Source organism: Rutidosis leptorrhynchoides, chromosome 2 (genome assembly GCF_046630445.1).
Source record: "Rutidosis leptorrhynchoides isolate AG116_Rl617_1_P2 chromosome 2, CSIRO_AGI_Rlap_v1, whole genome shotgun sequence".
NCBI classification, from domain to species: Eukaryota; Viridiplantae; Streptophyta; class Magnoliopsida; order Asterales; family Asteraceae; genus Rutidosis; species Rutidosis leptorrhynchoides.
In genome coordinates this window covers 348,211,975-348,222,450 of record NC_092334.1, presented here as the reverse complement: position 1 = coordinate 348,222,450, position 10,476 = coordinate 348,211,975, and the positions used below count along the sequence as shown (strand labels likewise).

The following is a 10,476-nucleotide window of genomic DNA, read 5'->3' as shown; positions in this document are numbered from 1 at the left end:
GCATCACAGGATTTACAAAGAAGGTGTACGTCTTTGAAAATTGCAGGCCAATAGAATCCAGCATCGTAAACTTTTCTTGCTGTAAGTTGAGGCCCATAATGCCCTCCTGTTAGTCCTGTGTAACAATGGTTTTAAGATTTGACTAGCTTCATCCCCGAATTCACATCGGCGTATTATTCCATCGGGACAACTTTTAAACAAATGTGGATCTTCCCAAAAATAGTGTTTTATATCATTAAAGAATTTCTTTCGTTTTTGGTACGACAACCATTTTTCAAGGAATCCACATACTAAGTAGTTTGCATAGTCTGCAAACCATGAGATTTCATTATAATCGATCTTCAAAAGATATTCATCAGGAAAGTTGTCTTGTATAGCCGATTCATTTAGAACTTCTAATTCGGGATTTTTAAGACGAGAAAGATGATCAGCGGCGAGATTTTCTGCTCCCTTTTTGTCTCGGATTCCAATATCGAATTCTTGTAAGAGTAAGATCTAACAGATTAATCGTGGTTTGGCATCTTGTTTCAAAAATAGGTATCTAAGAGCAGAATGGTCGGTATAGATCACCGTTTTAGCTAGAACGAGATATGAACAAAATTGGTCAAAAGCAAAGACAATAGCAAGTAGTTCTTTTTCAGTAGTTGTGTAATTCGTTTGTGCTCCTTGTAACATCTTACTAGCGTAATAAATAGGTTGAAATCATTGTTCAATCCTTTGTCCTAAAACGGCTCCCATTGCAAAATCACTTGCATCGCACATGAGTTCAAATGGTAGATTCCAATTTGGAGTTATCATGATCGGCGCATTAGTGAGTTTATCTTTAAAAATATTAAAAGATTTGATGCATTCATCCGAAAAGATGAATGGAGCATCCTTTTCAAGGAGTTTATTCATAGGAGTGGCAATTTTAGAAAAATCTTTTATGAAACGTTGGTAAAAACCGGCATGCCCTAGAAAACTCCTAACTCCTCTAACATTGGTGGGATGTGGAAGTTTAGCAATTACATCTACTTTAGCTCTATCCACTTCAATTCCTTCCTTTGAAATTTTATGACCAAGAACGATGCCTTCTCTAACCATGAAATGGCATTTCTCCCAATGAAGTACTAGATTTGATTGTTCGCATCTAATAAGCATTCGTTCAAGATTAACTAGACATGTTTCAAAAGTATCACCGAAGACTGAAAAGTCATCCATGAAAACTTCCATGCATTCTTCTATCTTGTCGTGAAAACTCGCCATCATGCACCTTTGAAAGGTTGCAGGGGCGTTGCAAAGTCCAAATGGCATGCGTTTGTAAGCAAAAGTACCATAAGGGCACGTGAACGTGGTTTTCTCTTGATCCTCGGGTACTATTGGAATTTAAAAATATCCGAAAAAACCGTCAAGAAAACAATAGTAACTATTCCCGGCTAATCTTTACAACATTTGATCAATGAAAGGTAAGGGAATGTGATCTTTTCTGGTGGTGTCATTTAATTTTCTATAATCAATATAGACACGCCATCCTGTTATAGTCCTAGTAGGAATAAGCTCATTTTTTTCATTTGTGATGACAGTCATGCCACGCTTCTTAGGTACGCATTGAACTGGGCTTACCCATGGACTATCAGAGATTGGATAAATTAAACCTGCATCTAGCAGTTTAATAATTTCTTTCTTAACAACATCTTGCATATTAGGATTTAGTCTTCGTTGGCGTTGCACATAGGTTTTATGACTTTCTTCCATAAGGATTTTATGTGTGCAATACGAAGGACTTATGCCTTTAATGTCATGAATCTTCCATACAATAGCTGATTTATGAGCTTTTAGCACAGAAATGAGTTGAGATTTTTCATTTTCTGTAAGAGAAGACGATATTATTACAGGTAATTCAGATTCACCATGTAAATAAGCGTATTACAAATGGGTTGGAAGTGGCTTTAACTCTAATGTCGGTGGTTCTTCTATCGATGATTTATATCGATATATGTCTTCCTCTTTTAACATTTGAAGTTCTTCTGTTGTTGGTTCTTATTCATTAGCCATAAGTGTAGCTAACATTTCAGCTTCATCAATTGGTTCAGTTCCTTCTCCTAAATAACATTCTCCTGTTCCTTGTAATTCTGGAAATTCTTCTAACAATTCTGCATGTGAATCTATAGTTTGAATATAATAACATGTATCATCTGCATATTGCGATTGTTGCATGGTTCTATCAACAGAAAAGGTGACACTCTGGTCCTCTATACTTAGGGTCAGTTTCTTACCAAACACGTCTATTATTGTTTTAGCCTTGTTTAAGAATGGTCTTCCTAATATAAGAGGAACTCGAGAATCTTCTTCCATGTCCAGAATAACAAAATCTACTGAAAATACTAAAGTACCAACTTTAACTAGCATGTTCTCCATTATCCCTCTAGGATATTTTACTGATCGATCGGCTAGTTGTATGCTTTTTCTTGTTGGTTTTAATTCTCCAAGGTCTAGTTTAGCGTATAGTGAATACGGCATTAAATTTATACTAGCACCTAAGTCTGCCAATGCTTCTATTAAACTAAGACTACCTAGAAAACATGGAATTGTGAAACTTCATGGATCAGAGAGTTTTTCTGGTAGTTTATTCAACAGCACTGCAGAACTAATTAGCATTCATTGTGACAGTCGAAAGTCCTTCCATTTTCTTTCTATTTATGATTAGATCTTTCAGAAATTTAGCATATCTAGGCATTCCTGAAATCACATAAATGAAAGGAAGATTTACATTTATTTGTTTAAACATATCCAAGAATTTGGATTGCTCGACTTCAATTCTTTCTTTTGTCAATTTACTTGGGTAAGGAAGCAGTGGTTGGTATGGTTTAACATAAGGTTTAGCCTTAACTGTGTTATCTTCATTAACCTTTTCAACTACCGGTTCTGTTTCCTTCTCTTGCTTAGGCTGTGGTGCCTGTGTAGTAGGAATAGAGTCATCAGAAATTACAGGTATTTCAGGTGGTTTAAGTGTAATACCACTTCTCATGGTAATGGCTTTAGCTGTTTCATTCCGGGGGTTAGCATTTGTATCGCTAGGTAAACTCCCCGGTTTTCTTTCACCTATCAACCTTGCTAAGTTGCTTACTTCTTGTTCCAGATTTTGAATAGAAGCTTGTTGATTTCTAAATGCTTGAGCATTTTGTTCATTAGTTTGTTTCTGAGATGTGAAAAATTGCGTTTGAGATTCAACTAGCTTCGACATCATATCTTCTAAATTTGGCTTTTTAACATCGGTTTGTGGTGGTTTATTTGGAAAAATAGGTCTTTGCTGATTGTAAGTATTGTTAGATACTTGTTGATTGCTAGGATCTTGTTGGTTGTTGTATGGAACATTTCGGTTATAATTCTGATTTTGATTGTAGTTTTTTCTTGGTGGTTGATAATTACTTTGATAATTATTTCCAGGCCTTTGGTTCACGTATGAAATATTCTCTCTTTGTTCCATTGTTTGTTCAATACTGAGACAATCTTTTGTCAAATGTGGTCCTCCACACTGCTCACAACTAATTCGTATTGCGTGAATATCTTTAGTCATCTTTTCCATTCGTCTCTCGAAAGCATCTAACTTTGCGGAAATGGAATCAAAGTCATGGCTAGAATCGGCTCTAGCCGCTTTAGATGATCTAACAATACCTTTTTCTTGGTGCCACTCATGTGAGTGGGAAGCAGTGTTATCAATAATTTTGTAAGCTTCAGTTGCGGTTTTCTTCATAATGGAACCACCAACTGCTATGTCGATGTCTTTTAGTGTAGTAATGTCGCATCCTTGGTAGAATATTTGTACTATTTGATAAGTGTCTAAACCATGTTGAGGACATCCTCTCAACAACTTTTTGAATCTTGTCCACGCTTCATATAGAGTTTCATTTGGCTTTTGTGTAAACGTAACTATTTCTCCTTGAAGTCTCACAGCTTTAGGTGCCGGAAAGAATTTTTTAAGAAATTTTTCAACTAAGACATCTCATGTATCAATCGCCCCTTCACGTAACGATTCTATCCAATCTTTGGCTTCTCCCTTTAAAGTCCAGGGAAATAACATGAGATAGATCTGTTCATCCTCAACTTCTCTGATTTTGAATAGAGTACAGATCCTATTAAAGGTACGAAGATGTTCATTTGGATCTTCTTTTGGCGTACCACTAAATTGGCATTGATTAGTTACTGAAATGTACCGTTCATATTGATTATAAACGTTCCATATTAATTGATTTCGTTGCGAGGTTTTGACCTCTATATGAGATGTTTTTCAAAGACTGCATTCATTTTTAAAACAACCATAACCTTTATTTTATCAATAAAGTTTTTAAAAAACATTACGTAGATTATCAAATAATGATAATCTAAAATATACTGTTTACACACGACCATTACATAATGGTTTACGATAGAAATATATTACATCGACATATGTTTCTTGAATGCAGTTTTTACACAATCATACAAACATGGACTCCAAATCTTGTCCTTATTTTAGTATGCAACAGTGGAAGCTCTTAGTATTCACCTGAGAATAAACATGCTTTAAACGGCAACAAAAATGTTGGTAAGTTATAGGTTTAACCTATATATATCAAATCATAACAATAGACCACAAGATTTCATATTTCAATACACATCCCATACATAGAGATAAAAATCATTCATATGGTGAACACCTGGTAACAGACATTAACAAGATGCATATATAAGAATATCCCCATCATTCCGGGACACCCTTCGGATATGATATAAATTTCGAAGTACTAAAGCATCCGGTACTTTGGATGGGGTTTGTTAAGCCCAATAGATCTATCTTTAGGATTCGCGTCAATTAGGGTGTCTGTTCCCTAATTCTTAGATTACCAGACTTAATAAAAAAGGGCATATTCGATTTGATAATTCAACCATAGAATGTAGTTTCACGTACTTGTGTCTATTTTGTAAATCATTTATAAAACCTGCATGTATTCTCATCCCAAAAATATTAGATTTTAAAAGTGGGACTATAACTCACTTTCACAGATATTTCCTTCCTCGGAAATAAGACTTGGCCACGGATCGATTCACGAACCTATACAAATATGTACATATATATATCAAAGTATGATCAAAATATAATTACAACCATTTTTATTATGTTTTAAAGATTTGAGTGTATTAATTCAGCTGTCCTCGTTAGTAACCTACAACTAGTTGTCAACAGTTAGATGTACAGAAATAAATCGATATATATTATCTTGAATCAATCCACGACCCAGTGTGTGATGACCCGTCCTAATCCACCTGGACGAATACATCAACATCTGGTCCCATTGCGAGGTTTTGACCTCTATGTGATACGTTTTGTAACATTGCATTCGTTTGAGAAGGTATTTCATAAATGAATAAATAAATTCCAGGTTTTTAACATCTGATGATTCCTACGTATAGACAATCACCATTTAAATGGTTTACAATAATACATCTGTTGACAATACAGTCAAAATAAGGTATATGGTAATGGTTTGGTGAATGCAAGTTTCTTGTATATAGCATGTATGACTCCAAGCACATATCTTGTATCACGTATAAGCAAACAGTTGAAGACTTCTAGAAACCTGAGAATAAACATGCTTCAAGTGTCAACACAAAGGTTGGTGAGTTCATAGTTTTAATATTACACATAATCCGTATATCAATGTGGATTACAAAAGTTCAGTTGTTTCATTCAAAACGTTTATCAGTATGTTTTAACATTTCAAATCATCTGTATGTAAAGGTTGATCACAAGATCTCAGTTGTTTTATTCAAAATGTTTATCAATAGGTTTTACATAAAAGGTGGACCACAAGATTTCAGTTGTTTCATCCGAAACGTTTATCAATCGGTTCTACAAAATTGAGCACCCTGGTAACCAAGCCTTAACGTTTATAATAAGTACCCCTCGTTTAACATGCAACCAACATGACAATACACGCAATCCAACGTGTACTAACTTCAAATAGCATACGTCTGTTTTATAGTTCAGGCTAGAGTTTCTTTCTATACCTGGAACAGACGGGGATGTCAAGCCCTATGGATCCATATACTACTACTCGCGCCCACCAGTTCTTATAACCGGCAGTTACTAGTTACCAAAGCTAAGGGATTTTTGGTTCAAACTCAGTGTAGAATTTAGTATGTACTTGTATCCATTGCGTTTAAAATAAAGTGCATGTATTCTCAGCCCAAAAATATAGATTGCAAAAGCAATTAAAAAGGGAGCATATGAAACTCACTGTTTAATATTGATATACAATATTGCAGGAAAGCACGTAGACGCATCGGAGATGATAAACACGAGGTTTGATTCACAAAATACCCTCGAACATTACCCATAATTTCCTTGGTAATAACCCATATTTTCCTTAGCTCTAGCTCGCTCGGAAATTCGTTTTGAAAATTACTTGGACAGCACTCCGTCGTAATATTTTATGTACATTATTATTTTTGTCGCAAAAATAATAACACTAATAATAAAAATAATAAGATTAATAATAATCTTATTAATAATAATAATAATAATAATAATAATAATAATAATAATAATAATAATAATAATAATAATAATAATAATAATAATATTAATAATAATAATAATAATAATATAAATAATTTAAATAATACGGAGTAAAATTAAATTAAATCAGAAGTAGAAATGGTCGAGCTTTTATAGTGTGGCCTGATTTCTCCTTCCATGCGATCGTATGGCCAACTGTCACCAGCTTGGTTCGTTTGTTTTTATCTTTGTCGACATAATATAAATATTAATATATAATATATATAATTTATATAATTAATTATATATTATATTAAATTCACGTGCATAGTTGACTTGTAATTTTTGTTCCGATATGTCATACGTCGTCACTCGACTTATGTCCTGGTTCCGGTTTCTCGAACGCATTTTCGTACGCTTAGAAAACTTGCATTTTACATTTCGTGACTCGTACCTTTGACAAAATATAGCCTTAAATTATCCCTAAACTATACCACTCAAAGTATATCTTAAACTTTCGAGTATTTTGGTCATTTACTTCTATAAATCATCGTCTCGTTATTTGTTAAAATACATTTTAAAATAGTATTTTACTGTAGCAAAGTTGCTGTAGCAAAGTCATTTTTTACTGTAGCAAATAGTGATTTTCGAAAACACTGTAGCATTTTGAGTACTGTAGCAATTTGAAAATACTGTAGCAATTTAGTGTTTTACTTGTTCATCTTAAACGTTTTAGTTAACTTATCTAAATATCAATCGAATCAATAATCAAATGTTACTATCGTTTATTAAATAACTTGAAATCATATATATTCAAACAGATATATAAACCAATAAGTTTAATGTACGGTATCATGCAATTAAAACTTTGTTACGTTTTCAAGTTATAGTATATATATGTATCTATTTACATATAATGGTTCGCGAATCTTTGAGAACAACCGAAGGGTATTTGAATAGTTCAAGATTTTGAGATTCAACTTCATAGGCTTTGCTTATCGTGTCGGAAATGTTAAAGATTAAGTTTAAATTTGGTCAGAAATTTCCGGGTCATCACAGTACCTACCCGTTAAAGAAATTTCGTCCCGAAATTTGAGTGAGGTCGTCATGGCTAACAATAAAAATGTTTTCATGACGAATATGAGTTGATAAATAGAATTTTTTTTTATCACCGTTGAATAATATGGATAAAACAAACCAATTACTCGAAGCGTATAAGAGAAGTTATCGTAATATAGTGAAATGAAGAATAGAGATGCGTCTTATCTTTTGACGTAGTAACGATTGATTTCCAGAATTTAAGGAATAGAAAATCATCATAATCTAAATATGATTTGATTCTTCAGAATTTAAGGAAATTAGGATTTCCTTTGATTAAATGCGTAATCTGCCTCTATTGCTATGTCTGATATTTCGCTATAAATTGACCTCTTCAGTTTCATTTATTTTCACCACTCCTATAATCTTCTTTCTTTCCTAATTAATACATTCAAAAGATTGTGAAAATGCTCAATCCAGTTCTGGTTCTTGACCTAATATTGACGTTTGCCACAATCATCCTTCTTTTCCAGCTCCCACCAGAAGAATCTGTTTATTTCTATTACGCTCTAGGGATTGTTGTATTTATCATTCTCCCGTATCTTTATATTGCTATACGCATTGATATTGATATACATGGTTTATAATATATGTGTTGTTGTCAGGCTTTATATTTTCCCTTATATTTAGGAGCTCCATGCTTTCGTTTTTCCTTCCCGACTTCAAGTCAAGCGAATAATGGTCCAGAATTCGTAGCTATGGAGTTTTGGATGAACATAGTTAGTGTTCCGAGAAGGTAATTGTAATGGCACGATCTTGATTTGTCAAATTACCAGAATGTCTGGAAAAGACCGAATCATCAAGAAAAGTATTTTCTTGATATATTTAGAGATTAAATAGAATGAAATAGTTATGTAACATGGTTCATGATGAGGGTGTTATATGTGATCCTTTATCAAGTTCCATTAGAAACTCAGCATGACTTACTGTAATATAATCACGTTGATCAAGTGTCATTATATTATATTAACTCATGCTTCAGTTCCCAACACTACTTCAAAAACATCCATTTTTCAAAATTTTCAAAAATTAGAAACTAAAATAGTTTCTTTTATGATGTAACACAGATAGTGCGAAGAGATGAATGATTTTTGATAAGAATAGGTATGAAGATATCTCCAGAAATATCGAGGATATTTATAATAAAAGATACGATGATATCTTAGAATTTCTAATATCAGAGGATGATGAAGAATATTGTCCGCAAGGGTTTAGATTCGGAAGCAAGGTATTCGTTAATGGCTTCGGCAAATACTTAATCATTTAGATTCTTTGAAGGCAGGTTCAGTCTTTGTGATTTATCCACAGCCTCCTTCATACTTTGCTCAATCCGTTTTCCAGTTCCAAACCTTCTATTTTTCTCCGCTTTACCACCATTCTATTCTTTATCATCAAACTTTTGACTGTTAACATTGTCTTCAGTTTTAGCTGATTCATCAGCTTTCTCAAACTCGAAAAACTGATTGGTAGGTTAGGGTGCTTTTCAGAAGTTCAGAATTAAGCTCATAAGTCCAGAAGATAGATGTTATATATATATATATATATATATATATATATATATATATATATATATATATATATATATATATATATATATATATATATATATAATTGTCCACGTAGAATCGCTATGAAAATCGAGACGTAATGATTGATGATTCCCGGTGTGTGGTATAACAATTATCATTACAATGCGATAATGAGTACATGATCAGATTTCAAGGTATATATAGTGATTTCCGGAGAGATTCAAATTGCAGAGTGACGGAGTCGCTGGTACATTTACTGCTAATATGGTGGGATATAAAAGGTTCCCCGGTAACAATAATAGAAAGGGTAATCGTATATGTCAAGGTTTAATTAAGGCTTATCCAGATGAAGTTGACTTGTTGAAGTTGTGACAAAACTGGATACTTGAAAAGGAATTGTAAGGTTATTTTCAGTAATAATAATGCCGAAGGATTTATCACAGATACGTGTTAAAGTTTTACTTAGGTTTCGAGAGTTTTCCAGATGTATGATTATAAGTACAAATCTTTCTTCTTGTAGATATCGTGTAGTTGGTTTGTCTTCTCGTTTGTTCATTAGTTGAAGTGTTTTCAAGAATTTCGATGGGTTTGAACGCAAAATGTAATCATATGATGTTCTAGTACAGTCCTGAATTCAAAGCATGGTTTTCGAAGCATGGTTTTGAAAGATGTAGGAATCTAAGAGTGATGTTTTCCGTTTAATCTTGACTTCGATTCTGATTTATCGAAATCAGAATATGAAATTGAATGAAAATGGTTATTCTATGATGAACAGATACGTATATCTGTAGGTTTGACCAGTATAGTTAATGATTGCTGAATCAGAATTGAAGAATGTATAGTGTAACATATTAATGTGGAATTTATATATTTCTAGGGTATTACCTACCCGTTAAAATATTCTCATCATTAACAGTTTGTACAAAAGAATTTTCAATTACAATCTTTATGAAAATATATGTATGTATATTTCCTTCAGATGTAATATAGATTTAATAAGTTATTAAACTCATTTGGTTTTCGGTTGGAACTAGAAACGAATAATCTCTTCTATATTAAAGAATACATAATCATCGCAGGATATTTCTCCAATGAAGTTATGAATCAATACTTCATCGTTTATGGTTATTAGTATTCTTCGGTGCCTACGGTGCGTATGAGGTTGATACTCGTGGGACAGATTGTGAGGTTAAGGTTTGCGGTGCGGATGTTGTTATTGGTGGTCTTGGTACTGTTGTTGGTTGTGCTGCTGGTACTGGTGGTGCCGGTGATGCCTGTGATGCCTGCAAATTGTGCATCATATTCTCCAAAGCCACAACTCGAGCGCGAATC

The 10,476-nt window shown here is 33.3% G+C and overlaps 1 non-coding gene across 1 annotated transcript; it reads left to right on the top strand.

The window, feature by feature from the left end:
- The first annotated feature begins 3,821 nt into the window (after nucleotides 1-3,821).
- LOC139894731 (small nucleolar RNA R71) lies at nucleotides 3,822-3,928 on the top strand. The gene has a single exon (XR_011775216.1). It is a non-coding gene; the product is annotated as a small nucleolar RNA R71 (small nucleolar RNA).
- Nucleotides 3,929-10,476: the final 6,548 nt, after the last annotated feature.